We start from the raw sequence: 27190 nt of genomic DNA, 5'->3' as shown, positions 1-27190 counted from the left end.
TCCATCTCCAGATTGCAGTCCTGCCTCTTTGGCATCTAACTAAAACGTGAAGTCCACTTCATCACTCAGTGTACAAAGATACATAAACGAATGGACATTAAGACCATGCACTTCATCACTCAGTGTACAATGATACATAAACGAATGGACATTAAGACCATGCATGTGGGCTAAAATCCTTCAGCCGTGTCACCGTGAAGCAGGTATGTCCAGTCCTGTATGCAGAGAGCAGACTTGCTTACAAGCTTTCATTTCAAACAAAGCCGGAGATGGAACGTTGAGGTGTTGGACGACTGACACTGACTGACTGACTGAAGAAGTTGAAGGAGGTGCAAAGAATGAGCTGCTTGTTTTGAGTAAAAATCTTTACACACACAAACCCTTGCCATGCCAGGCTCTCCTGCTGCAGATGCGATCAATTAAGCAAAATTTGTGAGGTGCATTCCTGCTTGTTTTGAATGAAATAAAATACAAAAACTTCGGCTATATCACCCCTCACCCCTTAGCATTTGTGAGCTTCAGCAGTGCAGTCCCTGGTGGTCTAGTGGCTAGGATTCGGCGCTTTCACCGCCGCAGCCCGGGTTCGATTCCCGGTCAGGGAAGTCGTCTGTTTCTTGCTGCCAAAAACATATCCTAAATGACCTGTCGGATTGCAGTCCTGCCTCTTTGGCATCTAACTAAAACGTGAAGTCCACTTCATCACTCAGTGTACAAAGATACATAAACGAATGGACATTAAGACCATGCATGTGGGCTAAAATCCTTCAGCCATGTCACCGTGAAGCAGGTTTGTCCAGTCCTGTATGCAGAGAGCAGACTTGCTTACAAGCTTTCATTTCAAACAAAGCCGGAGATGGAACGTTGAGGTGTTGGACGACTGACACTGACTGACTGACTGAAGAAGTTGAAGGAGGTGCAAAGAATGAGCTGCTTGTTTTGAGTAAAAATCTTTACACACACAAACCCTTGCCATGCCAGGCTCTCCTGCTGCAGATGCGATCAATTAAGGTAAATTTGTGAGGTGCATTCCTGCTTGTTTTGAATGAAATAAAATACAAAAACTTCGGCTATATCACCCCTCACCCCTTAGCATTTGTGAGCTTCAGCCGTGCAGTCCCTGGTGGTCTAGTGGCTAGGATTCGGCGCTTTCACCGCCGCGGCCCGGGTTCGATTCCCGGTCAGGGAAGTCGTCTGTTTCTTGCTGCCAAAAACGTATCCTAAATGACCTGTCGGCCCTGCTTCTTTGGCATCTAACTAAAACGTGAAGTCCTTCGAGCCGGATTTGAACCAGCGACCTAAGGATTGCCATTTGCAACATCTGCAGTCCTCCGCTCTACCAACTGAGCTATCAAAGGTACACAGGGGGCCTGTCTGGGCTTCATCTTTCATGGGATATGCTTGAAATTCTGCCACACGCCAACACGCGACCCTGCGACTTTCACAGATTCTGGCTTTTTGCCAGATTTCCTAGAATGCAAGGCATCCTTTCTCTATAACAGCTACCAACGGAGCCATGAAAGTTAGCAGAGAACTTGCTGCAATTGATGATTATTCACAGATGCATTTCAGTCGAACTCCAGAAAGAGCACTTCATCACTCAGTGTACAATGATACATAAACGAATGGACATTAAGACCATGCATGTGGGCTAAAATCCTTCAGCCGTGTCACCGTGAAGCAGGTATGTCCAGTCCTGTATGCAGAGAGCAGACTTGCTTACAAGCTTTCATTTCAAACAAAGCCGGAGATGGAACGTTGAGGTGTTGGACGACTGACACTGACTGACTGACTGAAGAAGTTGAAGGAGGTGCAAAGAATGAGCTGCTTGTTTTGAGTAAAAATCTTTACACACACAAACCCTTGCCATGCCAGGCTCTCCTGCTGCAGATGCGATCAATTAAGGTAAATTTGTGAGGTGCATTCCTGCTTGTTTTGAATGAAATAAAATACAAAAACTTCGGCTATATCACCCCTCACCCCTTAGCATTTGTGAGCTTCAGCCGTGCAGTCCCTGGTGGTCTAGTGGCTAGGATTCGGCGCTTTCACCGCCGCGGCCCGGGTTCGATTCCCGGTCAGGGAAGTCGTCTGTTTCTTGCTGCCAAAAACATATCCTAAATGTTCCATCTCCGGCTTGCAGTCCTGCCTCTTTGGCATCTAACTAAAACGTGAAGTCCACTTCATCACTCAGTGTACAAAGATACATAAACGAATGGACATTAAGACCATGCACTTCATCACTCAGAAAGAGAACTTCATCACTCAGTGTACAATGATACAGAAACGAATGGACATTAAGACCATGCATGTGGGCTAAAATCCTTCAGCCGTGTCACCGTGAAGCAGGTATGTCCAGTCCTGTATGCAGAGAGCAGACTTGCTTACAAGCTTTCATTTCAAACAAAGCCGGAGATGGAACGTTGAGGTGTTGGACGACTGACACTGACTGATTGACTGAAGAAGTTGAAGGAGGTGCAAAGAATGAGCTGCTTGTTTTGAGTAAAAATCTTTACACACACAAACCCTTGCCATGCCAGGCTCTCCTGCTGCAGATGCGATCAATTAAGGTAAATTTGTGAGGTGCATTCCTGCTTGTTTTGAATGAAATAAAATACAAAAACTTCGGCTATATCACCCCTCACCCCTTAGCATTTGTGAGCTTCGGCCGTGCAGTCCCTGGTGGTCTAGTGGCTAGGATTCGGCGCTTTCACCGCCGCGGCCCGGGTTCGATTCCCGGTCAGGGAAGTCGTCTGTTTCTTGCTGCCAAAAACATATCCTAAATGACCTGTCGGATTGCAGTCCTGCCTCTTTGGCATCTAACTAAAACGTGAAGTCCACTTCATCACTCAGTGTACAAAGATACATAAACGAATGGACATTAAGACCATGCATGTGGGCTAAAATCCTTCAGCCATGTCACCGTGAAGCAGGTTTGTCCAGTCCTGTATGCAGAGAGCAGACTTGCTTACAAGCTTTCATTTCAAACAAAGCCGGAGATGGAACGTTGAGGTGTTGGACGACTGACACTGACTGACTGAAGAAGTTGAAGGAGGTGCAAAGAATGAGCTGCTTGTTTTGAGTAAAAATCTTTACACACACAAACCCTTGCCATGCCAGGCTCTCCTGCTGCAGATGCGATCAATTAAGGTAAATTTGTGAGGTGCATTCCTGCTTGTTTTGAATGAAATAAAATACAAAAACTTCGGCTATATCACCCCTCACCCCTTAGCATTTGTGAGCTTCAGCCGTGCAGTCCCTGGTGGTCTAGTGGCTAGGATTCGGCGCTTTCACCGCCGCGGCCCGGGTTCGATTCCCGGTCAGGGAAGTCGTCTGTTTCTTGCTGCCAAAAACATATCCTAAATGACCTGTCGGCTTGCAGTCCTGCCTCTTTGGCATCTAACGAAAACTTGAAGTCCACTTCATCACTCAGTGTACAAAGATACATAAACGAATGGACATTAAGACCATGCACTTCATCACTCAGTGTACAATGATACATAAACGAATGGACATTAAGACCATGCATGTGGGCTAAAATCCTTCAGCCGTGTCACCGTGAAGCAGGTATGTCCAGTCCTGTATGCAGAGAGCAGACTTGCTTACAAGCTTTCATTTCAAACAAAGCCGGAGATGGAACGTTGAGGTGTTGGACGACTGACACTGACTGACTGACTGAAGAAGTTGAAGGAGGTGCAAAGAATGAGCTGCTTGTTTTGAGTAAAAATCTTTACACACACAAACCCTTGCCATGCCAGGCTCTCCTGCTGCAGATGCGATCAATTAAGCAAAATTTGTGAGGTGCATTCCTGCTTGTTTTGAATGAAATAAAATACAAAAACTTCGGCTATATCACCCCTCACCCCTTAGCATTTGTGAGCTTCAGCAGTGCAGTCCCTGGTGGTCTAGTGGCTAGGATTCGGCGCTTTCACCGCCGCGGCCCGGGTTCGATTCCCGGTCAGGGAAGTCGTCTGTTTCTTGCTGCCAAAAACGTATCCTAAATGTTCCATCTCCGGTTTGCAGTCCTGCCTCTTTGGCATCTAACTAAAACGTGAAGTCCACTTCATCACTCAGTGTACAAAGATACATAAACGAATGGACATTAAGACCATGCACTTCATCACTCAGTGTACAATGATACATAAACGAATGGACATTAAGACCATGCATGTGGGCTAAAATCCTTCAGCCGTGTCACCGTGAAGCAGGTATGTCCAGTCCTGTATGCAGAGAGCAGACTTGCTTACAAGCTTTCATTTCAAACAAAGCCGGAGATGGAACGTTGAGGTGTTGGACGACTGACACTGACTGACTGACTGAAGAAGTTGAAGGAGGTGCAAAGAATGAGCTGCTAGTTTTGAGTAAAAATCTTTACACACACAAACCCTTGCCATGCCAGGCTCTCCTGCTGCAGATGCGATCAATTAAGGTAAATTTGTGAGGTGCATTTCTGCTTGTTTTGAATGAAATAAAATACAAAAACTTCGGCTATATCACCCCTCACCCCTTAGCATTTGTGAGCTTCAGCCGTGCAGTCCCTGGTGGTCTAGTGGCTAGGATTCGGCGCTTTCACCGCCGCGGCCCGGGTACGATTCCCGGTCAGGGAAGTCGTCTGTTTCTTGCTGCCAAAAACATATCCTAAATGACCTGTCGGCTTGCAGTCCTGCCTCTTTGGCATCTAACTAAAACGTGAAGTCCACTTCATCACTCAGTGTACAAAGATACATAAACGAATGGACATTAAGACCATGCACTTCATCACTCAGTGTACAATGATACATAAACGAATGGACATTAAGACCATGCATGTGGGCTAAAATCCTTCAGCCGTGTCACCGTGAAGCAGGTATGTCCAGTCCTGTATGCAGAGAGCAGACTTGCTTACAAGCTTTCATTTCAAACAAAGCCGGAGATGGAACGTTGAGGTGTTGGACGACTGACACTGACTGACTGACTGAAGAAGTTGAAGGAGGTGCAAAGAATGAGCTGCTTGTTTTGAGTAAAAATCTTTACACACACAAACCCTTGCCATGCCAGGCTCTCCTGCTGCAGATGCGATCAATTAAGCAAAATTTGTGAGGTGCATTCCTGCTTGTTTTGAATGAAATAAAATACAAAAACTTCGGCTATATCACCCCTCACCCCTTAGCATTTGTGAGCTTAATACAGCCGTGCAGTCCCTGGTGGTCTAGTGGCTAGGATTCGGCGCTCTCACCGCCGCGGCCCGGGTTCGATTCCCGGTCAGGGAAGTCGTCTGTTTCTTGCTGCCAAAAACATATCCTAAATGACCTGTCGGCTTGCGGTCCTGCTTCTTTGGCATCTAACTAAAACGTGAAGTCCTTCGAGCCGGATTTGAACCAGCGACCTAAGGATGGCCATTTGCAACATCTACAGTCCTCCGCTCTACCAACTGAGCTATCGAAGGTACACAGTGTGCCTGTCTGGGCTCCATCTTTCATGGGATATGCTTGAAATTCTGCCACACGCCAACACGCGACCCTGCGACTTTCACAGATTCTGGCTTTTGGCCAGATTCCCTAGAATGCAAGGCATCCTTTCTCTATAACAGCTACCAACGGAGCCATGAAAGTTAGCAGAGAACTTGCTGCAATTGATGATTATTCACAGATGCATTTCAGTCGAACTCCAGAAAGAGCACTTCATCACTCAGTGTACAATGATACATAAACGAATGGACATTAAGACCATGCATGTGGGCTAAAGTCCTTCAGCCGTGTCACCGTGAAGCAGGTATGTCCAGTCCTGTATGCAGAGAGCAGACTTGCTTACAAGCTTTCATTTCAAACAAAGCCGGAGATGGAACGTTGAGGTGTTGGACGACTGACACTGACTGACTGACTGAAGAAGTTGAAGGAGGTGCAAAGAATGAGCTGCTTGTTTTGAGTAAAAATCTTTACACACACAAACCCTTGCCATGCCAGGCTCTCCTGCTGCAGATGCGATCAATTAAGCAAAATTTGTGAGGTGCATTCCTGCTTGTTTTGAATGAAATAAAATACAAAAACTTCGGCTATATCACCCCTCACCCCTTAGCATTTGTGAGCTTCAGCCGTGCAGTCCCTGGTGGTCTAGTGGCTAGGATTCGGCGCTCTCACCGCCGCGGCCCGGGTTCGATTCCCGGTCAGGGAAGTCGTCTGTTTCTTGCTGCCAAAAACATATCCTAAATGACCTGTCGGCTTGCGGTCCTGCTTCTTTGGCATCTAACTAAAACCTGAAGTTCTTCGAGCCGGATTTGAACCAGCGACCTAAGGATGGCCATTTGCAACATCTACAGTCCTCCGCTCTACCAACTGAGCTATCGAAGGTACACAGTGTGCCTGTCTGGGCTCCATCTTTCATGGGATATGCTTGAAATTCTGCCACACGCCAACACGCGACCCTGCGACTTTCACAGATTCTGGCTTTTGGCCAGATTCCCTAGAATGCAAGGCATCCTTTCTCTATAACAGCTGCAAACGGAGCCATGAAAGTTAGCAGAGAACTTGCTGCAATTGATGATTATTCACAGATGCATTTCAGTCGAACTCCAGAAAGAGCACTTCATCACTCAGTGTACAATGATACATAAACGAATGGACATTAAGACCATGCATGTGGGCTAAAATCCTTCAGCCGTGTCACCGTGAAGCAGGTATGTCCAGTCCTGTATGCAGAGAGCAGACTTGCTTACAAGCTTTCATTTCAAACAAAGCCGGAGATGGAACGTTGAGGTGTTGGACGACTGACACTGACTGACTGACTGAAGAAGTTGGAGGAGGTGCAAAGAATGAGCTGCTTGTTTTGAGTAAAAATCTTTACACACACAAACCCTTGCCATGCCAGGCTCTCCTGCTGCAGATGCGATCAATAAAGCTAAATTTGTGAGGTGCATTCCTGCTTGTTTTGAATGAAATAAAATACAAAAACTTCGGCTATATCACCCCTCACCCCTTAGCATTTGTGAGCTTCAGCCGTGCAGTCCCTGGTGGTCTAGTGGCTAGGATTCGGCGCTTTCACCGCCGCGGCCCGGGTTCGATTCCCGGTCAGGGAAGTCGTCTGTTTCTTGCTGCCAAAAACATATCCTAAATGACCTGTTGGCTTGCGCTCCTGCTTCTTTGGCATCTAACTAAAACCTTAAGTTCTTCGAGCCGGATTTGAACCAGCGACCTAAGGATGGCCATTTGCAACATCTACAGTCCTCCGCTCTACCAACTGAGCTATCGAAGGTACACAGTGTGCCTGTCTGGGCTCCATCTTTCATGGGATATGCTTGAAATTCTGCCACACGCCAACACGCGACCCTGCGACTTTCACAGATTCTGGCTTTTGGCCAGATTCCCTAGAATGCAAGGCATCCTTTCTCTATAACAGCTGCAAACGGAGCCATGAAAGTTAGCAGAGAACTTGCTGCAATTGATGATTATTCACAGATGCATTTCAGTCGAACTCCAGAAAGAGCACTTCATCACTCAGTGTACAATGATACATAAACGAATGGACATTAAGACCATGCATGTGGGCTAAAATCCTTCAGCCGTGTCACCGTGAAGCAGGTATGTCCAGTCCTGTATGCAGAGAGCAGACTTGCTTACAAGCTTTCATTTCAAACAAAGCCGGAGATGGAACGTTGAGGTGTTGGACGACTGACACTGACTGACTGACTGAAGAAGTTGAAGGAGGTGCAAAGAATGAGCTGCTTGTTTTGAGTAAAAATCTTTACACACACAAACCCTTGCCATGCCAGGCTCTCCTGCTGCAGATGCGATCAATTAAGCAAAATTTGTGAGGTGCATTCCTGCTTGTTTTGAATGAAATAAAATACAAAAACTTCGGCTATATCACCCCTCACCCCTTAGCATTTGTGAGCTTGAAAAAATCTTTTTCGCTCCCGTGCAGTCCCTGGTGGTCTAGTGGCTAGGATTCGGCGCTCTCACCGCCGCGGCCCGGGTTCGATTCCCGGTCAGGGAAGTCGTCTTTTTCTTGCTGCCAAAAACATATCCTAAATGACCTGTCGGCTTGCGCTCCTGCTTCTTTGGCATCTAACTAAAACGTGAAGTCCTTCGAGCCGGATTTGAACCAGCGACCTAAGGATGGCCATTTGCAACATCTACAGTCCTCCGCTCTACCAACTGAGCTATCGAAGGTACACAGTGTGCCTGTCTGGGCTCCATCTTTCATGGGATATGCTTGAAATTCTGCCACACGCCAACACGCGACCCTGCGACTTTCACAGATTCTGGCTTTTGGCCAGATTCCCTAGAATGCAAGGCATCCTTTCTCTATAACAGCTACCAACGGAGCCATGAAAGTTAGCAGAGAACTTGCTGCAATTGATGATTATTCACAGATGCATTTCAGTCGAACTCCAGAAAGAGCACTTCATCACTCAGTGTACAATGATACATAAACGAATGGACATTAAGACCATGCATGTGGGCTAAAATCCTTCAGCCGTGTCACCGTGAAGCAGGTATGTCCAGTCCTGTATGCAGAGAGCAGACTTGCTTACAAGCTTTCATTTCAAACAAAGCCGGAGATGGAACGTTGAGGTGTTGGACGACTGACACTGACTGACTGACTGAAGAAGTTGAAGGAGGTGCAAAGAATGAGCTGCTTGTTTTGAGTAAAAATCTTTACACACACAAACCCTTGCCATGCCAGGCTCTCCTGCTGCAGATGCGATCAATTAAGCAAAATTTGTGAGGTGCATTCCTGCTTGTTTTGAATGAAATAAAATACAAAAACTTCGGCTATATCACCCCTCACCCCTTAGCATTTGTGAGCTTCAGCCGTGCAGTCCCTGGTGGTCTAGTGGCTAGGATTCGGCGCTTTCACCGCCGCGGCCCGGGTTCGATTCCCGGTCAGGGAAGTCGTCTGTTTCTTGCTGCCAAAAACATATCCTAAATGACCTGTTGGCTTGCGGTCCTGCTTCTTTGGCATCTAACTAAAACGTGAAGTCCTTCGAGCCGGATTTGAACCAGCGACCTAAGGATGGCCATTTGCAACATCTACAGTCCTCCGCTCTACCAACTGAGCTATCGAAGGTACACAGTGTGCCTGTCTGGGCTCCATCTTTCATGGGATATGCTTGAAATTCTGGCACACGCCAACACGCGACCCTGCGACTTTCACAGATTCTGGCTTTTTGCCAGATTCCCTAGAATGCAAGGCATCCTTTCTCTATAACAGCTACCAACGGAGCCATGAAAGTTAGCAGAGAACTTGCTGCAATTGATGATTATTCACAGATGCATTTCAGTCGAACTCCAGAAAGAGCACTTCATCACTCAGTGTACAATGATACATAAACGAATGGACATTAAGACCATGCATGTGGGCTAAAATCCTTCAGCCATGTCACCGTGAAGCAGGTATGTCCAGGCCTGTATGCAGAGAGCAGACTTGCTTACAAGCTTTCATTTCAAACAAAGCCGGAGATGGAACGTTGAGGTGTTGGACGACTGACACTGACTGACTGACTGAAGAAGTTGAAGGAGGTGCAAAGAATGAGCTGCTAGTTTTGAGTAAAAATCTTTACACACACAAACCCTTGCCATGCCAGGCTCTCCTGCTGCAGATGCGATCAATTAACGCTAAATTTGTGAGGTGCATTCCTGCTTGTTTTGAATGAAATAAAATACAAAAACTTCGGCTATATCACCCCTCACCCCTTAGCATTTGTGAGCTTCAGCCATGCAGTCCCTGGTGGTCTAGTGGCTAGGATTCGGCGCTTTCACCGCCGCGGCCCGGGTTCGATTCCCGGTCAGGGAAGTCGTCTGTTTCTTGCTGCCAAAAACATATCCTAAATGACCTGTCGGCTTGCAGTCCTGCCTCTATGGCATCTAACTAAAACGTGAAGTCCACTTCATCACTCAGTGTACAAAGATACATAAACGAATGGACATTAAGACCATGCACTTCATCACTCAGAAAGAGAACTTCATCACTCAGTGTACAATGATACAGAAACGAATGGACATTAAGACCATGCATGTGGGCTAAAATCCTTCAGCCGTGTCACCGTGAAGCAGGTATGTCCAGTCCTGTATGCAGAGAGCAGACTTGCTTACAAGCTTTCATTTCAAACAAAGCTGGAGATGGAACGATGAGGTGTTGGACGACTGACACTGACTGACTGACTGAAGAAGTTGAAGGAGGTGCAAAGAATGAGCTGCTTGTTTTGAGTAAAAATCTTTACACACACAAACCCTTGCCATGCCAGGCTCTCCTGCTGCAGATGCGATCAATTAAGCAAAATTTGTGAGGTGCATTCCTGCTTGTTTTGAATGAAATAAAATACAAAAACTTCGGCTATATCACCCCTCACCCCTTAGCATTTGTGAGCTTCAGCCGTGCAGTCCCTGGTGGTCTAGTGGCTAGGATTCGGCGCTCTCACCGCCGCGGCCCGGGTTCGATTCCCGGTCAGGGAAGTCGTCTGTTTCTTGCTGCCAAAAACATATCCTAAATGACCTGTCGGCTTGCGGTCCTGCTTCTTTGGCATCTAACTAAAACGTGAAGTCCTTCAAGCTGGATTTGAACCAGCGACCTAAGGATGGCCATTTGCAACATCTACAGTCCTCCGCTCTACCAACTGAGCTATCGAAGGTACACAGTGTACCTGTTTGGGCTCCATCTTTCATGGGATATGCTTGAAATTCTGCCACACGCCAACACGCGACCCTGCGACTTTCACAGATTCTGGCTTTTTGCCAGATTTCCTAGAATGCAAGGAATCCTTTCTCTATAACAGCTACCAACGGAGCCATGAAAGTTAGCAGAGAACTTGCTGCAATTGATGATTATTCACAGATGCATTTCAGTCGAACTCCAGAAAGAGCACTTCATCACTCAGTGTACAATGATACATAAACGAATGGACATTAAGACCATGCATGTGGGCTAAAATCCTTCAGCCATGTCACCGTGAAGCAGGTATGTCCAGTCCTGTATGCAGAGAGCAGACTTGCTTACAAGCTTTCATTTCAAACAAAGCCGGAGATGGAACGTTGAGGTGTTGGACGACTGACACTGACTGACTGACTGAAGAAGTTGAAGGAGGTGCAAAGAATGAGCTGCTCGGCTATATCACCCCTCACCCCTTAGCATTTGTGAGCTTCGGCCGTGCAGTCCCTGGTGGTCTAGTGGCTAGGATTCGGCGCTTTCACCGCCGCGGCCCGGGTTCGATTCCCGGTCAGGGAAGTCGTCTGTTTCTTGCTGCCAAAAACATATCCTAAATGACCTGTCGGATTGCAGTCCTGCCTCTTTGGCATCTAACTAAAACGTGAAGTCCACTTCATCACTCAGTGTACGAAGATACATAAACGAATGGACATTAAGACCATGCACTTCATCACTCAGTGTACAATGATACATAAACGAATGGAAATTAAGACCATGCATGTGGGCTAAAATCCTTCAGCCGTGTCACCGTGAAGCAGGTATGTCCAGTCCTGTATGCAGAGAGCAGACTTGCTTACAAGCTTTCATTTCAAACAAAGCCGGAGATGGAACGTTGAGGTGTTGGACGACTGACACTGACTGACTGACTGAAGAAGTTGAAGGAGGTGCAAAGAATGAGCTGCTCGGCTATATCACCCCTCACCCCTTAGCATTTGTGAGCTTCAGCCGTGCAGTCCCTGGTGGTCTAGTGGCTAGGATTCGGCGCTTTCACCGCCGCGGCCCGGGTTCGATTCCCGGTCAGGGAAGTCGTCTGTTTCTTGCTGCCAAAAACGTATCCTAAATGACCTGTTGGCCCTGCTTCTTTGGCATCTAACTAAAACGTGAAGTCCTTCGAGCCGGATTTGAACCAGCGACCTAAGGATTGCCATTTGCAACATCTGCAGTCCTCCGCTCTACCAACTGAGCTATCAAAGGTACACAGCGGGCCTGTCTGGGCTCCATCTTTCATGGGATATGCTTGAAATTCTGCCACACGCCAACACGCGACCCTGCGACTTTCACAGTTTCTGGCTTTTTGCCAGATTTCCTAGAATGCAAGGCATCCTTTCTCTATAACAGCTACCAACGGAGCCATGAAAGTTAGCAGAGAACTTGCTGCAATTGATGATTATTCACAGATGCATTTCAGTCGAACTCCAGAAAGAGCACTTCATCACTCAGTGTACAATGATACATAAACGAATGGACATTAAGACCATGCATGTGGGCTAAAATCCTTCAGCCGTGTCACCGTGAAGCAGGTATGTCCAGTCCTGTATGCAGAGAGCAGACTTGCTTACAAGCTTTCATTTCAAACAAAGCCGGAGATGGAACGTTGAGGTGTTGGACGACTGACACTGACTGACTGACTGAAGAAGTTGAAGGAGGTGCAAAGAATGAGCTGCTTGTTTTGAGTAAAAATCTTTACACACACAAACCCTTGCCATGCCAGGCTCTCCTGCTGCAGATGCGATCAATTAAGGTAAATTTGTGAGGTGCATTCCTGCTTGTTTTGAATGAAATAAAATACAAAAACTTAGGCTATATCACCCCTCACCCCTTAGCATTTGTGAGCTTCAGCCGTGCAGTCCCTGGTGGTCTAGTGGCTAGGATTCGGCGCTCTCACCGCCGCGGCCGGGGTTCGATTCCCGGTCAGGGAAGTTGTCTGTTTCTTGCTGCCAAAAACATATCCTAAATGACCTGTCGGATTGCAGTCCTGCCTCTTTGGCATCTAACTAAAACGTGAAGTCCACTTCATCACTCAGTGTACAAAGATACATAAACGAATGGACATTAAGACCATGCACTTCATCACTCAGTGTACAATGATACATAAAAGAATGGACATTAAGACCATGCATGTGGGCTAAAATCCTTCAGCCGTGTCACCGTGAAGAAGGTATGTCCAGTCCTGTATGCAGAGAGCAGACTTGCTTACAAGCTTTCATTTCAAACAAAGCCGGAGATGGAACGTTGAGGTGTTGGACGACTGACACTGACTGACTGACTGAAGAAGTTGAAGGAGGTGCAAAGAATGAGCTGCTTGTTTTGAGTAAAAATCTTTACACACACAAACCCTTGCCATGCCAGGCTCTCCTGCTGCAGATGCGATCAATTAAGGTAAATTTGTGAGGTGCATTCCTGCTTGTTTTGAATGAAATAAAATACAAAAACTTCGGCTATATCACCCCTCACCCCTTAGCATTTGTGAGCTTCAGCCGTGCAGTCCCTGGTGGTCTAGTGGCTAGGATTCGGCGCTTTCACCGCCGCGGCCCGGGTTTGATTCCCGGTCAGGGAAGTCGTCTGTTTCTTGCTGCCAAAAACGTATCCTAAATGACCTGTCGGCCCTGCTTCTTTGGCATCTAACTAAAACGTGAAGTCCTTCGAGCCGGATTTGAACCAGCGACCTAAGGATTGCCATTTGCAACATCTGCAGTCCTCCGCTCTACCAACTGAGCTATCAAAGGTACACAGTGTACCTGTTTGGGCTCCATCTTTCATGGGATATGCTTGAAATTCTGCCACACGCCAACACGCGACCCTGCGACTTTCACAGATTCTGGCTTTTTGCCAGATTTCCTAGAATGCAAGGCATCCTTTCTCTATAACAGCTACCAACGGAGCCATGAAAGTTAGCAGAGAACTTGCTGCAATTGATGATTATTCACAGATGCATTTCAGTCGAACTCCAGAAAGAGCACTTCATCACTCAGTGTACAATGATACATAAACGAATGGACATTAAGACCATGCATGTGGGCTAAAATCCTTCAGCCGTGTCACCGTGAAGCAGGTATGTCCAGTCCTGTATGCAGAGAGCAGACTTGCTTACAAGCTTTCATTTCAAACAAAGCCGGAGATGGAACGTTGAGGTGTTGGACGACTGACACTGACTGACTGACTGAAGAAGTTGAAGGAGGTGCAAAGAATGAGCTGCTTGTTTTGAGTAAAAATCTTTACACACACAAACCCTTGCCATGCCAGGCTCTCCTGCTGCAGATGCGATCAATTAAGGTAAATTTGTGAGGTGCATTCCTGCTTGTTTTGAATGAAATAAAATACAAAAACTTCGGCTATATCACCCCTCACCCCTTAGCATTTGTGAGCTTCAGCCGTGCAGTCCCTGGTGGTCTAGTGGCTAGGATTCGGCGCTTTCACCGCCGCGGCCCGGGTTCGATTCCCGGTCAAGGAAGTCGTCTGTTTCTTGCTGCCAAAAACATATCCTAAATGACCTGTCGGCTTGCAGTCCTGCCTCTTTGGCATCTAACTAAAACGTGAAGTCCACTTCATCACTCAGTGTACAAAGATACATAAACGAATGGACATTAAGACCATGCACTTCATCACTCAGAAAGAGAACTTCATCACTCAGTGTACAATGATACAGAAACGAATGGACATTAAGACCATGCATGTGGGCTAAAATCCTTCAGCCGTGTCACCGTGAAGCAGGTATGTCCAGTCCTGTATGCAGAGAGCAGACTTGCTTACAAGCTTTCATTTCAAACAAAGCCGGAGATGGAACGTTGAGGTGTTGGACGACTGACACTGACTGACTGACTGAAGAAGTTGAAGGAGGTGCAAAGAATGAGCTGCTTGTTTTGAGTAAAAATCTTTACACACACAAACCCTTGCCATGCCAGGCTCTCCTGCTGCAGATGCGATCAATTAAGGTAAATTTGTGAGGTGCATTCCTGCTTGTTTTGAATGAAATAAAATACAAAAACTTCGGCTATATCACCCCTCACCCCTTAGCATTTGTGAGCTTCAGCCGTGCAGTCCCTGGTGGTCTAGTGGCTAGGATTCGGCGCTCTCACCGCCGCGGCCGGGGTTCGATTCCCGGTCAGGGAAGTCGTCTGTTTCTTGCTGCCAAAAACATATCCTAAATGACCTGTCGGCTTGCGGTCCTGCTTCTTTGGCATCTAACTAAAACGTGAAGTCCTTCAAGCTGGATTTGAACCAGCGACCTAAGGATGGCCATTTGCAACATCTACAGTCCTCCGCTCTACCAACTGAGCTATCGATGGTACACAGTGTACCTGTTTGGGCTCCATCTTTCATGGGATATGCTTGAAATTCTGCCACACGCCAACACGCGACCCTGCGACTTTCACAGATTCTGGCTTTTTGCCAGATTTCCTAGAATGCAAGGAATCCTTTCTCTATAACAGCTACCAACGGAGCCATGAAAGTTAGCAGAGAACTTGCTGCAATTGATGATTATTCACAGATGCATTTCAGTCGAACTCCAGAAAGAGCACTTCATCACTCAGTGTACAATGATACATAAACGAATGGACATTAAGACCATGCATGTGGGCTAAAATCCTTCAGCCGTGTCACCGTGAAGCAGGTATGTCCAGTCCTGTATGCAGAGAGCAGACTTACTTACAAGCTTTCATTTCAAACAAAGCCGGAGATGGAACGTTGAGGTGTTGGACGACTGACACTGACTGACTGTACACTGATTCCCTGTACACAGATTTGTACACAGAATCTGTACACAGATTCCCTAGAATGCAAGGCATCCTTTCTCTATAACAGCTACCAACGGAGCCATGAAAGTTAGCAGAGAACTTGCTGCAATTGATGATTATTCACAGATGCATTTCAGTCGAACTCCAGAAAGAGCACTTCATCACTCAGTGTACAATGATACATAAACGAATGGACATTAAGACCATGCATGTGGGCTAAAATCCTTCAGCCGTGTCACCGTGAAGCAGGTATGTCCAGTCCTGTATGCAGAGAGCAGACTTGCTTACAAGCTTTCATTTCAAACAAAGCCGGAGATGGAACGTTGAGGTGTTGGACGACTGACACTGACTGACTGACTGAAGAAGTTGAAGGAGGTGCAAAGAATGAGCTGCTTGTTTTGAGTAAAAATCTTTACACACACAAACCCTTGCCATGCCAGGCTCTCCTGCTGCAGATGCGATCAATTAAGGTAAATTTGTGAGGTGCATTCCTGCTTGTTTTGAATGAAATAAAATACAAAAACTTCGGCTATATCACCCCTCACCCCTTAGCATTTGTGAGCTTCGGCCGTGCAGTCCCTGGTGGTCTAGTGGCTAGGATTCGGCGCTTTCACCGCCGCGGCCCGGGTTCGATTCCCGGTCAGGGAAGTCGTCTTTTTCTTGCTGCCAAAAACATATCCTAAATGACCTGTCGGATTGCAGTCCTGCCTCTTTGGCATCTAACTAAAACGTGAAGTCCACTTCATCACTCAGTGTACAAAGATACATAAACGAATGGACATTAAGACCATGCACTTCATCACTCAGTGTACAATGATACATAAACGAATGGACATTAAGACCATGCATGTGGGCTAAAATCCTTCAGCCGTGTCACCGTGAAGCAGGTATGTCCAGTCCTGTATGCAGAGAGCAGACTTGCTTACAAGCTTTCATTTCAAACAAAGCCGGAGATGGAACGTTGAGGTGTTGGACGACTGACACTGACTGACTGACTGAAGAAGTTGAAGGAGGTGCAAAGAATGAGCTGCTTGTTTTGAGTAAAAATCTTTACACACACAAACCCTTGCCATGCCAGGCTCTCCTGCTGCAGATGCGATCAATTAAGGTAAATTTGTGAGGTGCATTCCTGCTTGTTTTGAATGAAATAAAATACAAAAACTTCAGCTATATCACCCCTCACCCCTTAGCATTTGTGAGCTTCAGCCGTGCAGTCCCTGGTGGTCTAGTGGCTAGGATTCGGCGCTTTCACCGCCGCGGCCCGGGTTCGATTCCCGGTCAGGGAAGTCGTCTGTTTCTTGCTGCCAAAAACGTATCCTAAATGACCTGTCGGCCCTGCTTCTTTGGCATCTAACTAAAACGTGAAGTCCTTCGAGCCGGATTTGAACCAGCGACCTAAGGATTGCCATTTGCAACATCTGCAGTCCTCCGCCCTACCAACTGAGCTATCAAAGGTACACAGTGGGCCTGTCTGGGCTCCATCTTTCATGGGATATGCTTGAAATTCTGCCACACGCGACCCTGCGACTTTCACAGATTCTGGCTTTTTGCCAGATTTCCTAGAATGCAAGGCATCCTTTCTCTATAACAGCTACCAACGGAGCCATGAAAGTTAGCAGAGAACTTGCTGCAATTGATGATTATTCACAGATGCATTTCAGTCGAACTCCAGAAAGAGCACTTCATCACTCAGTGTACAATGATACATAAACGAATGGACATTAAGACCATGCATGTGGGCTAAAATCCTTCAGCCGTGTCACCGTGAAGCAGGTATGTCCAGTCCTGTATGCAGAGAGCAGACTTGCTTACAAGCTTTCATTTCAAACAAAGCCGGAGATGGAACGTTGAGGTGTTGGACGACTGACACTGACTGACTGACTGAAGAAGTTGAAGGAGGTGCAAAGAATGAGCTGCTTGTTTTGAGTAAAAATCTTTACACACACAAACCCTTGCCATGCCAGGCTCTCCTGCCGCAGATGCGATCAATTAAGGTAAATTTGTGAGGTGCATTCCTGCTTGTTTTGAATGAAATAAAATACAAAAACTTCGGCTATATCACCCCTCACCCGTTAGCATTTGTGAGCTTCAGCCGTGCAGTCCCTGGTGGTCTAGTGGCTAGGATTCGGCGCTTTCACCGCCATGGCCCGGGTTCGATTCCCGGTCAGGGAAGTCGTCTGTTTCTTGCTGCCAAAAACATATCCTAAATGACCTGTCGGCTTGCAGTCCTGCCTCTTTGGCATCTAACTAAAACGTGAAGTCCACTTCATCACTCAGTGTACAATGATACATAAACGAATGGACATTAAGACCATGCACTTCATCACTCAGTGTACAATGATACATAAACGAATGGACATTAAGACCATGCATGTGGGCTAAAATCCTTCAGCCGTGTCACCGTGAAGCAGGTATGTCCAGTCCTGTATGCAGAGAGCAGACTTGCTTACAAGCTTTCATTTCAAACAAAGCCGGAGATGGAACGTTGAGGTGTTGGACGACTGACACTGACTGACTGACTGAAGAAGTTGAAGGAGGTACAAAGAATGAGCTGCTTGTTTTGAGTAAAAATCTTTACACACACAAACCCTTGCCATGCCAGGCTCTCCTGCTGCAGATGCGATCAATTAAGGTAAAATTTGTGAGGTGCATTCCTGCTTGTTTTGAATGAAATAAAATACAAAAACTTCGGCTATATCACCCCTCACCCCTTAGCATTTGTGAGCTTCAGCCGTGCAGTCCCTGGTGGTCTAGTGGCTAGGATTCGGCGCTCTCACCGCCGCGGCCCGGGGTTCGATTCCCGGTCAGGGAAGTCGTCTGTTTCTTGCTGCCAAAAACATATCCTAAATGTACCTGTCGGCTTGCAGTCCTGCCTCTTTTGCATCTAACTAAAACGTGAAGTCCACTTCATCACTCAGTGTACAAAGATACATAAACGAATGGACATTAAGACCATGCACTTCATCACTCAGTGTACAATGATACATAAACGAATGGACATTAAGACCATGCATGTGGGCTAAAATCCTTCAGCCGTGTCACCGTGAAGCAGGTATGTCCAGTCCTGTATGCAGAGAGCAGACTTGCTTACAAGCTTTCATTTCAAACAAAGCCGGAGATGGAACGTTGAGGTGTTGGACGACTGACACTGACTGACTGACTGAAGAAGTTGAAGGAGGTGCAAAGAATGAGCTGCTTGTTTTGAGTAAAAATCTTGTGTACAGTGTACAAGGATACATAAACGAATGGACATTAAGACCATGCACTTCATCACTCAGAAAGAGAACTTCATCACTCACTGTACAATGATACATAAACGAATGGACATTAAGACCATGCATGTGGGCTAAAATCCTTCAGCCGTGTCACCGTGAAGCAGGTATGTCCAGTCCTGTATGCAGAGAGCAGACTTGCTTACAAGCTTTCATTTCAAACAAAGCCGGAGATGGAACGTTGAGGTGTTGGACGACTGACACTGACTGACTGACTGAAGAAGTTGAAGGAGGTGCAAAGAATGAGCTGCTTGTTTTGAGTAAAAATCTTTACACACACAAACCCTTGCCATGCCAGGCTCTCCTGCTGCAGATGCGATCAATTAAGCAAAATTTGTGAGGTGCATTCCTGCTTGTTTTGAATGAAATAAAATACAAAAACTTCGGCTATATCACCCCTCACTCCTTAGCATTTGTGAGCTTCAGCCGTGCAGTCCCTGGTGGTCTAGTGGCTAGGATTCGGCGCTTTCACCGCCGCGGCCCGGGTTCGATTCCCGGTCAGGGAAGTCGTCTGTTTCTTGCTGCCAAAAACATATCCTAAATGACCTGTCGGATTGCAGTCCTGCCTCTTTGGCATCTAACTAAAACGTGAAGTCCACTTCATCACTCAGTGTACAAAGATACATAAACGAATGGACATTAAGACCATGCACTTCATCACTCAGTGTACAATGATACATAAACGAATGGACATTAAGACCATGCATGTGGGCTAAAATCCTTCAGCCGTGTCACCGTGAAGCAGGTATGTCCAGTCCTGTATGCAGAGAGCAGACTTGCTTACAAGCTTTCATTTCAAACAAAGCCGGAGATGGAACGTTGAGGTGTTGGACGACTGACACTGACTGACTGACTGAAGAAGTTGAAGGAGGTGCAAAGAATGAGCTGCTTGTTTTGAGTAAAAATCTTTACACACACAAACCCTTGCCATGCCAGGCTCTCCTGCTGCAGATGCGATCAATTAAGCAAAATTTGTGAGGTGCATTCCTGCTTGTTTTGAATGAAATAAAATACAAAAACTTCGGCTATATCACACCTCACCCCTTAGCATTTGTGAGCTTCAGCCGTGCAGTCCCTGGTGGTCTAGTGGCTAGGATTCGGCGCTCTCACCGCCGCGGCCCGGGTTCGATTCCCGGTCAGGGAAGTCGTCTTTTTCTTGCTGCCAAAAACATATCCTAAATGACCTGTCGGCTTGTGCTCCTGCTTCTTTGGCATCTAACTAAAACGTGAAGTCCTTCGAGCCGGATTTGAACCAGCGACCTAAGGATGGCCATTTGCAACATCTACAGTCCTCCGCTCTACCAACTGAGCTATCGAAGGTACACAGTGTGCCTGTTTGGGCTCCATCTTTCATGGGATATGCTTGAAATTCTGCCACACGCAAACACGCGACCCTGCGACTTTCACAGATTCTGGCTTTTTGCCAGATTCCCTAGAATGCAAGGCATCCTTTCTCTATAACAGCTACCAACGGAGCCATGAAAGTTAGCAGAGAACTTGCTGCAATTGATGATTATTCACAGATGCATTTCAGTCGAACTCCAGAAAGAGCACTTCATCACTCAGTGTACAATGATACATAAACGAATGGACATTAAGACCATGCATGTGGGCTAAAATCCTTCAGCCGTGTCACCGTGAAGCAGGTATGTCCAGTCCTGTATGCAGAGAGCAGACTTGCTTACAAGCTTTCATTTCAAACAAAGCCGGAGATGGAACGTTGAGGTGTTGGACGACTGACACTGACTGACTGACTGAAGAAGTTGAAGGAGGTGCAAAGAATGAGCTGCTTGTTTTGAGTAAAAATCTTTACACACACAAACCCTTGCCATGCCAGGCTCTCCTGCTGCAGATGCGATCAATTAAGGTAAATTTGTGAGGTGCATTCCTGCTTGTTTTGAATGAAATAAAATACAAAAACTTCGGCTATATCACCCCTCACCCCTTAGCATTTGTGAGCTTCAGCCGTGCAGTCCCTGGTGGTCTAGTGGCTAGGATTCGGCGCTTTCACCGCCGCGGCCCGGGTTCGATTCCCGGTCAGGGAAGTTGTCTGTTTCTTGCTGCCAAAAACATATCCTAAATGTTCCATCTCCGGCTTGCAGTCCTGCCTCTTTGGCATCTAACTAAAACGTGAAGTCCACTTCATCACTCAGTGTACAAAGATACATAAACGAATGGACATTAAGACCATGCACTTCATCACTCAGTGTACAATGATACATAAACGAATGGACATTAAGACCATGCATGTGGGCTAAAATCCTTCAGCCGTGTCACCGTGAAGCAGGTATGTCCAGTCCTGTATGCAGAGAGCAGACTTGCTTACAAGCTTTCATTTCAAACAAAGCCGGAGATGGAACGTTGAGGTGTTGGACGACTGACACTGACTGACTGACTGAAGAAGTTGAAGGAGGTGCAAAGAATGAGCTGCTTGTTTTGAGTAAAAATCTTTACACACACAAACCCTTGCCATGCCAGGCTCTCCTGCTGCAGATGCGATCAATTAAGGTAAATTTGTGAGGTGCATTCCTGCTTGTTTTGAATGAAATAAAATACAAAAACTTCGGCTATATCACCCCTCACCCCTTAGCATTTGTGAGCTTCAGCCGTGCAGTCCCTGGTGGTCTAGTGGCTAGGATTCGGCGCTTTCACCGCCGCGGCCCGGGTTCGATTCCCGGTCAGAGAAGTTGTCTGTTTCTTGCTGCCAAAAACATATCCTAAATGTTCCATCTCCGGCTTGCAGTCCTGCCTCTTTGGCATCTAACTAAAACGTGAAGTCCACTTCATCACTCAGTGTACAAAGATACATAAACGAATGGACATTAAGACCATGCACTTCATCACTCAGTGTACAATGATACATAAACGAATGGACATTAAGACCATGCATGTGGGCTAAAATCCTTCAGCCGTGTCACCGTGAAGCAGGTATGTCCAGTCCTGTATGCAGAGAGCAGACTTGCTTACAAGCTTTCATTTCAAACAAAGCCGGAGATGGAACGTTGAGGTGTTGGACGACTGACACTGACTGACTGACTGAAGAAGTTGAAGGAGGTGCAAAGAATGAGCTGCTTGTTTTGAGTAAAAATCTTTACACACACAAACCCTTGCTATGCCAGGCTCTCCTGCTGTAGATGCGATCAATTAAGGTAAATTTGTGAGGTGCATTCCTGCTTGTTTTGAATGAAATAAAATACAAAAACTTCGGCTATATCACCCCTCACCCCTTAGCATTTGTGAGCTTCAGCCGTGCAGTCCCTGGTGGTCTAGTGGCTAGGATTCGGTGCTTTCACCGCCGCGGCCGGGGTTCGATTCCCGGTCAGGGAAGTCGTCTGTTTCTTGCTGCCAAAAACATATCCTAAATGACCTGTCGGCTTGCGGTCCTGCTTCTTTGGCATCTAACTAAAACGTGAAGTCCTTCAAGCTGGATTTGAACCAGCGACCTAAGGATGGCCATTTGCAACATCTACAGTCCTCCGCTCTACCAACTGAGCTATCGATGGTACACAGTGTACCTGTTTGGGCTCCATCTTTCATGGGATATGCTTGAAATTCTGCCACACGCCAACACGCGACCCTGCGACTTTCACAGATTCTGGCTTTTTGCCAGATTTCCTAGAATGCAAGGAATCCTTTCTCTATAACAGCTACCAACGGAGCCATGAAAGTTAGCAGAGAACTTGCTGCAATTGATGATTATTCACAGATGCATTTCAGTCGAACTCCAGAAAGAGCACTTCATCACTCAGTGTACAATGATACATAAACGAATGGACATTAAGACCATGCATGTGGGCTAAAATCCTTCAGCCGTGTCACCGTGAAGCAGGTATGTCCAGTCCTGTATGCAGAGAGCAGACTTGCTTACAAGCTTTCATTTCAAACAAAGCCGGAGATGGAACGTTGAGGTGTTGGACGACTGACACTGACTGACTGACTGAAGAAGTTGAAGGAGGTGCAAAGAATGAGCTGCTTGTTTTGAGTAAAAATCTTTACACACACAAACCCTTGCCATGCCAGGCTCTCCTGCTGCAGATGCGATCAATTAAGGTAAATTTGTGAGGTGCATTCCTGCTTGTTTTGAATGAAATAAAATACAAAAACTTCGGCTATATCACCCCTCACCCCGTTAGCATTTGTGAGCTTCAGGCCGTGCAGTCCCTGGTGGTCTAGTGGCTAGGATTCGGCGCTTTCACCGCCGCGGCCCGGGTTCGATTCCCGGTCAGGGAAGTCGTCTTTTTCTTGCTGCCAAAAACATATCCTAAATGTACCTGTCGGATTGCAGTCCTGCCTCTTTGGCATCTAACTAAAACGTGAAGTCCACTTCATCACTCAGTGTACAAAGATACATAAACGAATGGACATTAAGACCATGCACTTCATCACTCAGTGTACAATGATACATAAACGAATGGACATTAAGACCATGCATGTGGGCTAAAATCCTTCAGCCGTGTCACCGTGAAGCAGGTATGTCCAGTCCTGTATGCAGAGAGCAGACTTGCTTACAAGCTTTCATTTCAAACAAAGCCGGAGATGGAACGTTGAGGTGTTGGACGACTGACACTGACTGACTGACTGAAGAAGTTGAAGGAGGTGCAAAGAATGAGCTGCTTGTTTTGAGTAAAAATCTTTACACACACAAACCCTTGCCATGCCAGGCTCTCCTGCTGCAGATGCGATCAATTAAGGTAAATTTGTGAGGTGCATTCCTGCTTGTTTTGAATGAAATAAAATACAAAAACTTCGGCTATATCACCCCTCACCCCTTAGCATTTGTGAGCTTCAGCCGTGCAGTCCCTGGTGGTCTAGTGGCTAGGATTCGGCGCTTTCACCGCCGCGGCCCGGGTTCGATTCCCGGTCAGGGAAGTCGTCTGTTTCTTGCTGCCAAAAACATATCCTAAATGTTCCATCTCCGGCTTGCAGTCCTGCCTCTTTGGCATCTAACTAAAACGTGAAGTCCACTTCATCACTCAGTGTACAAAGATACATAAACGAATGGACATTAAGACCATGCACTTCATCACTCAGTGTACAATGATACATAAACGAATGGACATTAAGACCATGCATGTGGGCTAAAATCCTTCAGCCGTGTCACCGTGAAGCAGGTATGTCCAGTCCTGTATGCAGAGAGCAGACTTGCTTACAAGCTTTCATTTCAAACAAAGCCGGAGATGGAACGTTGAGGTGTTGGACGACTGACACTGACTGACTGACTGAAGAAGTTGAAGGAGGTGCAAAGAATGAGCTGCTTGTTTTGAGTAAAAATCTTTACACACACAAACCCTTGCCATGCCAGGCTCTCCTGCTGCAGATGCGATCAATTAAGGTAAATTTGTGAGGTGCATTCCTGCTTGTTTTGAATGAAATAAAATACAAAAACTTCAGCTATATCACCCCTCACCCCTTAGCATTTGTGAGCTTCAGCCGTGCAGTCCCTGGTGGTCTAGTGGCTAGAATTCGGCGCTTTCACCGCCACGGCCCGGGTTCGATTCCCGGTCAGGGAAGTCGTCTTTTTCTTGCTGCCAAAAACATATCCTAAATGATCTGTCGGCTTGCAGTCCTGCCTCTTTTGCATCTAACTAAAACGTGAAGTCCACTTCATCACTCAGTGTACAAAGATACATAAACGAATGGACATTAAGACCATGCACTTCATCACTCAGTGTACAATGATACATAAACGAATGGACATTAAGACCATGCTTGTGGGCTAAAATCCTTCAGCCGTGTCACCGTGAAGCAGGTATGTCCAGTCCTGTATGCAGAGAGCAGACTTGCTTACAAGCTTTCATTTCAAACAAAGCCGGAGATGGAACGTTGAGGTGTTGGACGACTGACACTGACTGACTGACTGAAGAAGTTGAAGGAGGTGCAAAGAATGAGCTGCTTGTTTTGAGTAAAAATCTTTACACACACAAACCCTTGCCATGCCAGGCTCTCCTGCTGCAGATGCGATCAATTAAGGTAAATTTGTGAGGTGCATTCCTGCTTGTTTTGAATGAAATAAAATACAAAAACTTCGGCTATATCACCCCTCACCCGTTAGCATTTGTGAGCTTCGGCCGTGCAGTCCCTGGTGGTCTAGTGGCTAGGATTCGGCGCTTTCACCGCCGCGGCCCGGGTTCGATTCCCGGTCAGGGAAGTCGTCTGTTTCTTGCTGCCAAAAACATATCCTAAATGACCTGTCGGCTTGCAGTCCTGCCTCTTTGGCATCTAACTAAAACGTGAAGTCCACTTCATCACTCAGTGTACAATGATACATAAACGAATGGACATTAAGACCATGCACTTCATCACTCAGTGTACAATGATACATAAACGAATGGACATTAAGACCATGCATGTGGGCTAAAATCCTTCAGCCGTGTCACCGTGAAGCAGGTATGTCCAGTCCTGTATGCAGAGAGCAGACTTGCTTACAAGCTTTCATTTCAAACAAAGCCGGAGATGGAACGTTGAGGTGTTGGACGACTGACACTGACTGACTGACTGAAGAAGTTGAAGGAGGTACAAAGAATGAGCTGCTTGTTTTGAGTAAAAATCTTTACACACACAAACCCTTGCCATGCCAGGCTCTCCTGCTGCAGATGCGATCAATTAAGCAAAATTTGTGAGGTGCATTCCTGCTTGTTTTGAATGAAATAAAATACAAAAACTTTGGCTATATCACCCCTCACCCCTTAGCATTTGTGAGCTTCAGCCGTGCAGTCCCTGGTGGTCTAGTGTCTAGGATGCGGCGCTCTCACTGCCGCGGCCGGGGTTCGATTCCCGTTCAGGGAAGTTGTCTGTTTCTTGCTGCCAAAAACATATCCTAAATGTTCCATCTCCGGCTTGCAGTCCTGCCTCTTTTGCATCTAACTAAAACGTGAAGTCCACTTCATCACTCAGTGTACAAAGATACATAAACGAATGGACATTAAGACCATGCACTTCATCACTCAGTGTACAATGATACATAAACGAATGGACATTAAGACCATGCATGTGGGCTAAAATCCTTCAGCCGTGTCACCGTGAAGCAGGTATGTCCAGTCCTGTATGCAGAGAGCAGACTTGCTTACAAGCTTTCATTTCAAACAAAGCCGGAGATGGAACGTTGAGGTGTTGGACGACTGACACTGACTGACTGACTGAAGAAGTTGAAGGAGGTGCAAAGAATGAGCTGCTTGTTTTGAGTAAAAATCTTGTGTACAGTGTACAAGGATACATAAACGAATGGACATTAAGACCATGCACTTCATCACTCAGAAAGAGCACTTCATCACTCAGTGTACAATGATACATAAACGAATGGACATTAAGACCATGCATGTGGGCTAAAATCCTTCAGCCGTGTCACCGTGAAGCAGGTATGTCCAGTCCTGTATGCAGAGAGCAGACTTGCTTACAAGCTTTCATTTCAAACAAAGCCGGAGATGGAACGTTGAGGTGTTGGACGACTGACACTGACTGACTGACTGAAGAAGTTGAAGGAGGTGCAAAGAATGAGCTGCTTGTTTTGAGTAAAAATCTTTACACACACAAACCCTTGCCATGCCAGGCTCTCCTGCTGCAGATGCGATCAATTAAGCAAAATTTGTGAGGTGCATTCCTGCTTGTTTTGAATGAAATAAAATACAAAAACTTCGGCTATATCACCCCTCACCCCTTAGCATTTGTGAGCTTGAAAAAATCTTTAGCCGTGCAGTCCCTGGTGGTCTAGTGGCTAGGATTCGGCGCTCTCACCGCCGCGGCCCGGGTTCGATTCCCGGTCAGGGAAGTCGTCTTTTTCTTGCTGCCAAAAACATATCCTAAATGACCTGTCGGCTTGCGCTCCTGCTTCTTTGGCATCTAACTAAAACGTGAAGTCCTTCGAGCCGGATTTGAACCAGCGACCTAAGGATGGCCATTTGCAACATCTACAGTCCTCCGCTCTACCAACTGAGCTATCGAAGGTACACAGTGTGCCTGTCTGGGCTCCATCTTTCATGGGATATGCTTGAAATTCTGCCACACGCCAACACGCGACCCTGCGACTTTCACAGATTCTGGCTTTTGGCCAGATTCCCTAGAATGCAAGGCATCCTTTCTCTATAACAGCTACCAACGGAGCCATGAAAGTTAGCAGAGAACTTGCTGCAATTGATGATTATTCACAGATGCATTTCAGTCGAACTCCAGAAAGAGCACTTCATCACTCAGTGTACAATGATACATAAACGAATGGACATTAAGACCATGCATGTGGGCTAAAATCCTTCAGCCGTGTCACCGTGAAGCAGGTATGTCCAGTCCTGTATGCAGAGAGCAGACTTGCTTACAAGCTTTCATTTCAAACAAAGCCGGAGATGGAACGTTGAGGTGTTGGACGACTGACACTGACTGACTGACTGAAGAAGTTGAAGGAGGTGCAAAGAATGAGCTGCTTGTTTTGAGTAAAAATCTTTACACACACAAACCCTTGCCATGCCAGGCTCTCCTGCTGCAGATGCGATCAATTAAGCAAAATTTGTGAGGTGCATT

At 46.5% G+C, this 27190-nt stretch overlaps 41 non-coding genes across 41 annotated transcripts; 31 read left to right on the top strand and 10 right to left on the bottom strand.

Annotated features, from left to right (window-relative positions):
* Positions 1-530: 530 nt before the first annotated feature.
* trnae-uuc lies at positions 531-602 on the top strand. The gene has a single exon. It is a non-coding gene; the product is annotated as a tRNA-Glu (tRNA).
* A 512-nt stretch (positions 603-1114) lies between these two features.
* On the top strand, positions 1115-1186 carry trnae-uuc. Its single transcript has one exon. It is a non-coding gene; the product is annotated as a tRNA-Glu (tRNA).
* An 822-nt stretch (positions 1187-2008) lies between these two features.
* On the top strand, positions 2009-2080 carry trnae-uuc. Its single transcript has one exon. It is a non-coding gene; the product is annotated as a tRNA-Glu (tRNA).
* A 590-nt stretch (positions 2081-2670) lies between these two features.
* On the top strand, positions 2671-2742 carry trnae-uuc. The gene has a single exon. It is a non-coding gene; the product is annotated as a tRNA-Glu (tRNA).
* Positions 2743-3250: 508 nt separating this feature from the next.
* On the top strand, positions 3251-3322 carry trnae-uuc. Its single transcript has one exon. It is a non-coding gene; the product is annotated as a tRNA-Glu (tRNA).
* Positions 3323-3888: 566 nt separating this feature from the next.
* trnae-uuc lies at positions 3889-3960 on the top strand. Its single transcript has one exon. It is a non-coding gene; the product is annotated as a tRNA-Glu (tRNA).
* A 1211-nt stretch (positions 3961-5171) lies between these two features.
* Positions 5172-5243, top strand: trnae-cuc. Its single transcript has one exon. It is a non-coding gene; the product is annotated as a tRNA-Glu (tRNA).
* Positions 5244-5331: 88 nt separating this feature from the next.
* Positions 5332-5419, bottom strand: trnay-gua. The gene is given in 2 exon segments: positions 5332-5367; positions 5383-5419. It is a non-coding gene; the product is annotated as a tRNA-Tyr (tRNA).
* Positions 5420-6072: 653 nt separating this feature from the next.
* On the top strand, positions 6073-6144 carry trnae-cuc. Its single transcript has one exon. It is a non-coding gene; the product is annotated as a tRNA-Glu (tRNA).
* An 88-nt stretch (positions 6145-6232) lies between these two features.
* Positions 6233-6320, bottom strand: trnay-gua. The gene is given in 2 exon segments: positions 6233-6268; positions 6284-6320. It is a non-coding gene; the product is annotated as a tRNA-Tyr (tRNA).
* Positions 6321-6973: 653 nt separating this feature from the next.
* trnae-uuc lies at positions 6974-7045 on the top strand. Its single transcript has one exon. It is a non-coding gene; the product is annotated as a tRNA-Glu (tRNA).
* Positions 7046-7133: 88 nt separating this feature from the next.
* Positions 7134-7221, bottom strand: trnay-gua. The gene is given in 2 exon segments: positions 7134-7169; positions 7185-7221. It is a non-coding gene; the product is annotated as a tRNA-Tyr (tRNA).
* Positions 7222-7890: 669 nt separating this feature from the next.
* trnae-cuc lies at positions 7891-7962 on the top strand. Its single transcript has one exon. It is a non-coding gene; the product is annotated as a tRNA-Glu (tRNA).
* An 88-nt stretch (positions 7963-8050) lies between these two features.
* On the bottom strand, positions 8051-8138 carry trnay-gua. The gene is given in 2 exon segments: positions 8051-8086; positions 8102-8138. It is a non-coding gene; the product is annotated as a tRNA-Tyr (tRNA).
* A 653-nt stretch (positions 8139-8791) lies between these two features.
* On the top strand, positions 8792-8863 carry trnae-uuc. The gene has a single exon. It is a non-coding gene; the product is annotated as a tRNA-Glu (tRNA).
* An 88-nt stretch (positions 8864-8951) lies between these two features.
* Positions 8952-9039, bottom strand: trnay-gua. Its single transcript is given in 2 exon segments — positions 8952-8987; positions 9003-9039. It is a non-coding gene; the product is annotated as a tRNA-Tyr (tRNA).
* Positions 9040-9693: 654 nt separating this feature from the next.
* On the top strand, positions 9694-9765 carry trnae-uuc. Its single transcript has one exon. It is a non-coding gene; the product is annotated as a tRNA-Glu (tRNA).
* Positions 9766-10352: 587 nt separating this feature from the next.
* trnae-cuc lies at positions 10353-10424 on the top strand. The gene has a single exon. It is a non-coding gene; the product is annotated as a tRNA-Glu (tRNA).
* An 88-nt stretch (positions 10425-10512) lies between these two features.
* Positions 10513-10600, bottom strand: trnay-gua. Its single transcript is given in 2 exon segments — positions 10513-10548; positions 10564-10600. It is a non-coding gene; the product is annotated as a tRNA-Tyr (tRNA).
* A 521-nt stretch (positions 10601-11121) lies between these two features.
* On the top strand, positions 11122-11193 carry trnae-uuc. The gene has a single exon. It is a non-coding gene; the product is annotated as a tRNA-Glu (tRNA).
* A 434-nt stretch (positions 11194-11627) lies between these two features.
* trnae-uuc lies at positions 11628-11699 on the top strand. Its single transcript has one exon. It is a non-coding gene; the product is annotated as a tRNA-Glu (tRNA).
* Positions 11700-12521: 822 nt separating this feature from the next.
* Positions 12522-12593, top strand: trnae-cuc. Its single transcript has one exon. It is a non-coding gene; the product is annotated as a tRNA-Glu (tRNA).
* A 566-nt stretch (positions 12594-13159) lies between these two features.
* trnae-uuc lies at positions 13160-13231 on the top strand. The gene has a single exon. It is a non-coding gene; the product is annotated as a tRNA-Glu (tRNA).
* An 822-nt stretch (positions 13232-14053) lies between these two features.
* trnae-uuc lies at positions 14054-14125 on the top strand. The gene has a single exon. It is a non-coding gene; the product is annotated as a tRNA-Glu (tRNA).
* A 587-nt stretch (positions 14126-14712) lies between these two features.
* Positions 14713-14784, top strand: trnae-cuc. Its single transcript has one exon. It is a non-coding gene; the product is annotated as a tRNA-Glu (tRNA).
* Positions 14785-14872: 88 nt separating this feature from the next.
* On the bottom strand, positions 14873-14960 carry trnay-gua. The gene is given in 2 exon segments: positions 14873-14908; positions 14924-14960. It is a non-coding gene; the product is annotated as a tRNA-Tyr (tRNA).
* A 1026-nt stretch (positions 14961-15986) lies between these two features.
* Positions 15987-16058, top strand: trnae-uuc. Its single transcript has one exon. It is a non-coding gene; the product is annotated as a tRNA-Glu (tRNA).
* A 566-nt stretch (positions 16059-16624) lies between these two features.
* Positions 16625-16696, top strand: trnae-uuc. The gene has a single exon. It is a non-coding gene; the product is annotated as a tRNA-Glu (tRNA).
* An 814-nt stretch (positions 16697-17510) lies between these two features.
* On the top strand, positions 17511-17582 carry trnae-uuc. The gene has a single exon. It is a non-coding gene; the product is annotated as a tRNA-Glu (tRNA).
* Positions 17583-18149: 567 nt separating this feature from the next.
* trnae-cuc lies at positions 18150-18222 on the top strand. Its single transcript has one exon. It is a non-coding gene; the product is annotated as a tRNA-Glu (tRNA).
* Positions 18223-19116: 894 nt separating this feature from the next.
* trnae-uuc lies at positions 19117-19188 on the top strand. Its single transcript has one exon. It is a non-coding gene; the product is annotated as a tRNA-Glu (tRNA).
* A 566-nt stretch (positions 19189-19754) lies between these two features.
* Positions 19755-19826, top strand: trnae-cuc. The gene has a single exon. It is a non-coding gene; the product is annotated as a tRNA-Glu (tRNA).
* Positions 19827-19914: 88 nt separating this feature from the next.
* trnay-gua lies at positions 19915-20002 on the bottom strand. Its single transcript is given in 2 exon segments — positions 19915-19950; positions 19966-20002. It is a non-coding gene; the product is annotated as a tRNA-Tyr (tRNA).
* Positions 20003-20655: 653 nt separating this feature from the next.
* Positions 20656-20727, top strand: trnae-uuc. The gene has a single exon. It is a non-coding gene; the product is annotated as a tRNA-Glu (tRNA).
* Positions 20728-21296: 569 nt separating this feature from the next.
* On the top strand, positions 21297-21368 carry trnae-uuc. The gene has a single exon. It is a non-coding gene; the product is annotated as a tRNA-Glu (tRNA).
* Positions 21369-22097: 729 nt separating this feature from the next.
* Positions 22098-22185, bottom strand: trnay-gua. Its single transcript is given in 2 exon segments — positions 22098-22133; positions 22149-22185. It is a non-coding gene; the product is annotated as a tRNA-Tyr (tRNA).
* A 655-nt stretch (positions 22186-22840) lies between these two features.
* trnae-uuc lies at positions 22841-22912 on the top strand. The gene has a single exon. It is a non-coding gene; the product is annotated as a tRNA-Glu (tRNA).
* A 567-nt stretch (positions 22913-23479) lies between these two features.
* Positions 23480-23551, top strand: trnae-uuc. Its single transcript has one exon. It is a non-coding gene; the product is annotated as a tRNA-Glu (tRNA).
* A 1207-nt stretch (positions 23552-24758) lies between these two features.
* trnae-uuc lies at positions 24759-24830 on the top strand. The gene has a single exon. It is a non-coding gene; the product is annotated as a tRNA-Glu (tRNA).
* Positions 24831-26375: 1545 nt separating this feature from the next.
* trnae-cuc lies at positions 26376-26447 on the top strand. The gene has a single exon. It is a non-coding gene; the product is annotated as a tRNA-Glu (tRNA).
* Positions 26448-26535: 88 nt separating this feature from the next.
* On the bottom strand, positions 26536-26623 carry trnay-gua. The gene is given in 2 exon segments: positions 26536-26571; positions 26587-26623. It is a non-coding gene; the product is annotated as a tRNA-Tyr (tRNA).
* Between the last annotated feature and the right edge of the window lie 567 nt (positions 26624-27190).

This window comes from Pygocentrus nattereri, chromosome 16 (assembly GCF_015220715.1).
Source record: "Pygocentrus nattereri isolate fPygNat1 chromosome 16, fPygNat1.pri, whole genome shotgun sequence".
NCBI classification, from domain to species: Eukaryota; Metazoa; Chordata; class Actinopteri; order Characiformes; family Serrasalmidae; genus Pygocentrus; species Pygocentrus nattereri.
Note: the sequence above shows the minus strand (reverse complement) of the source record. Positions and strands in the feature narration are given on the sequence as shown.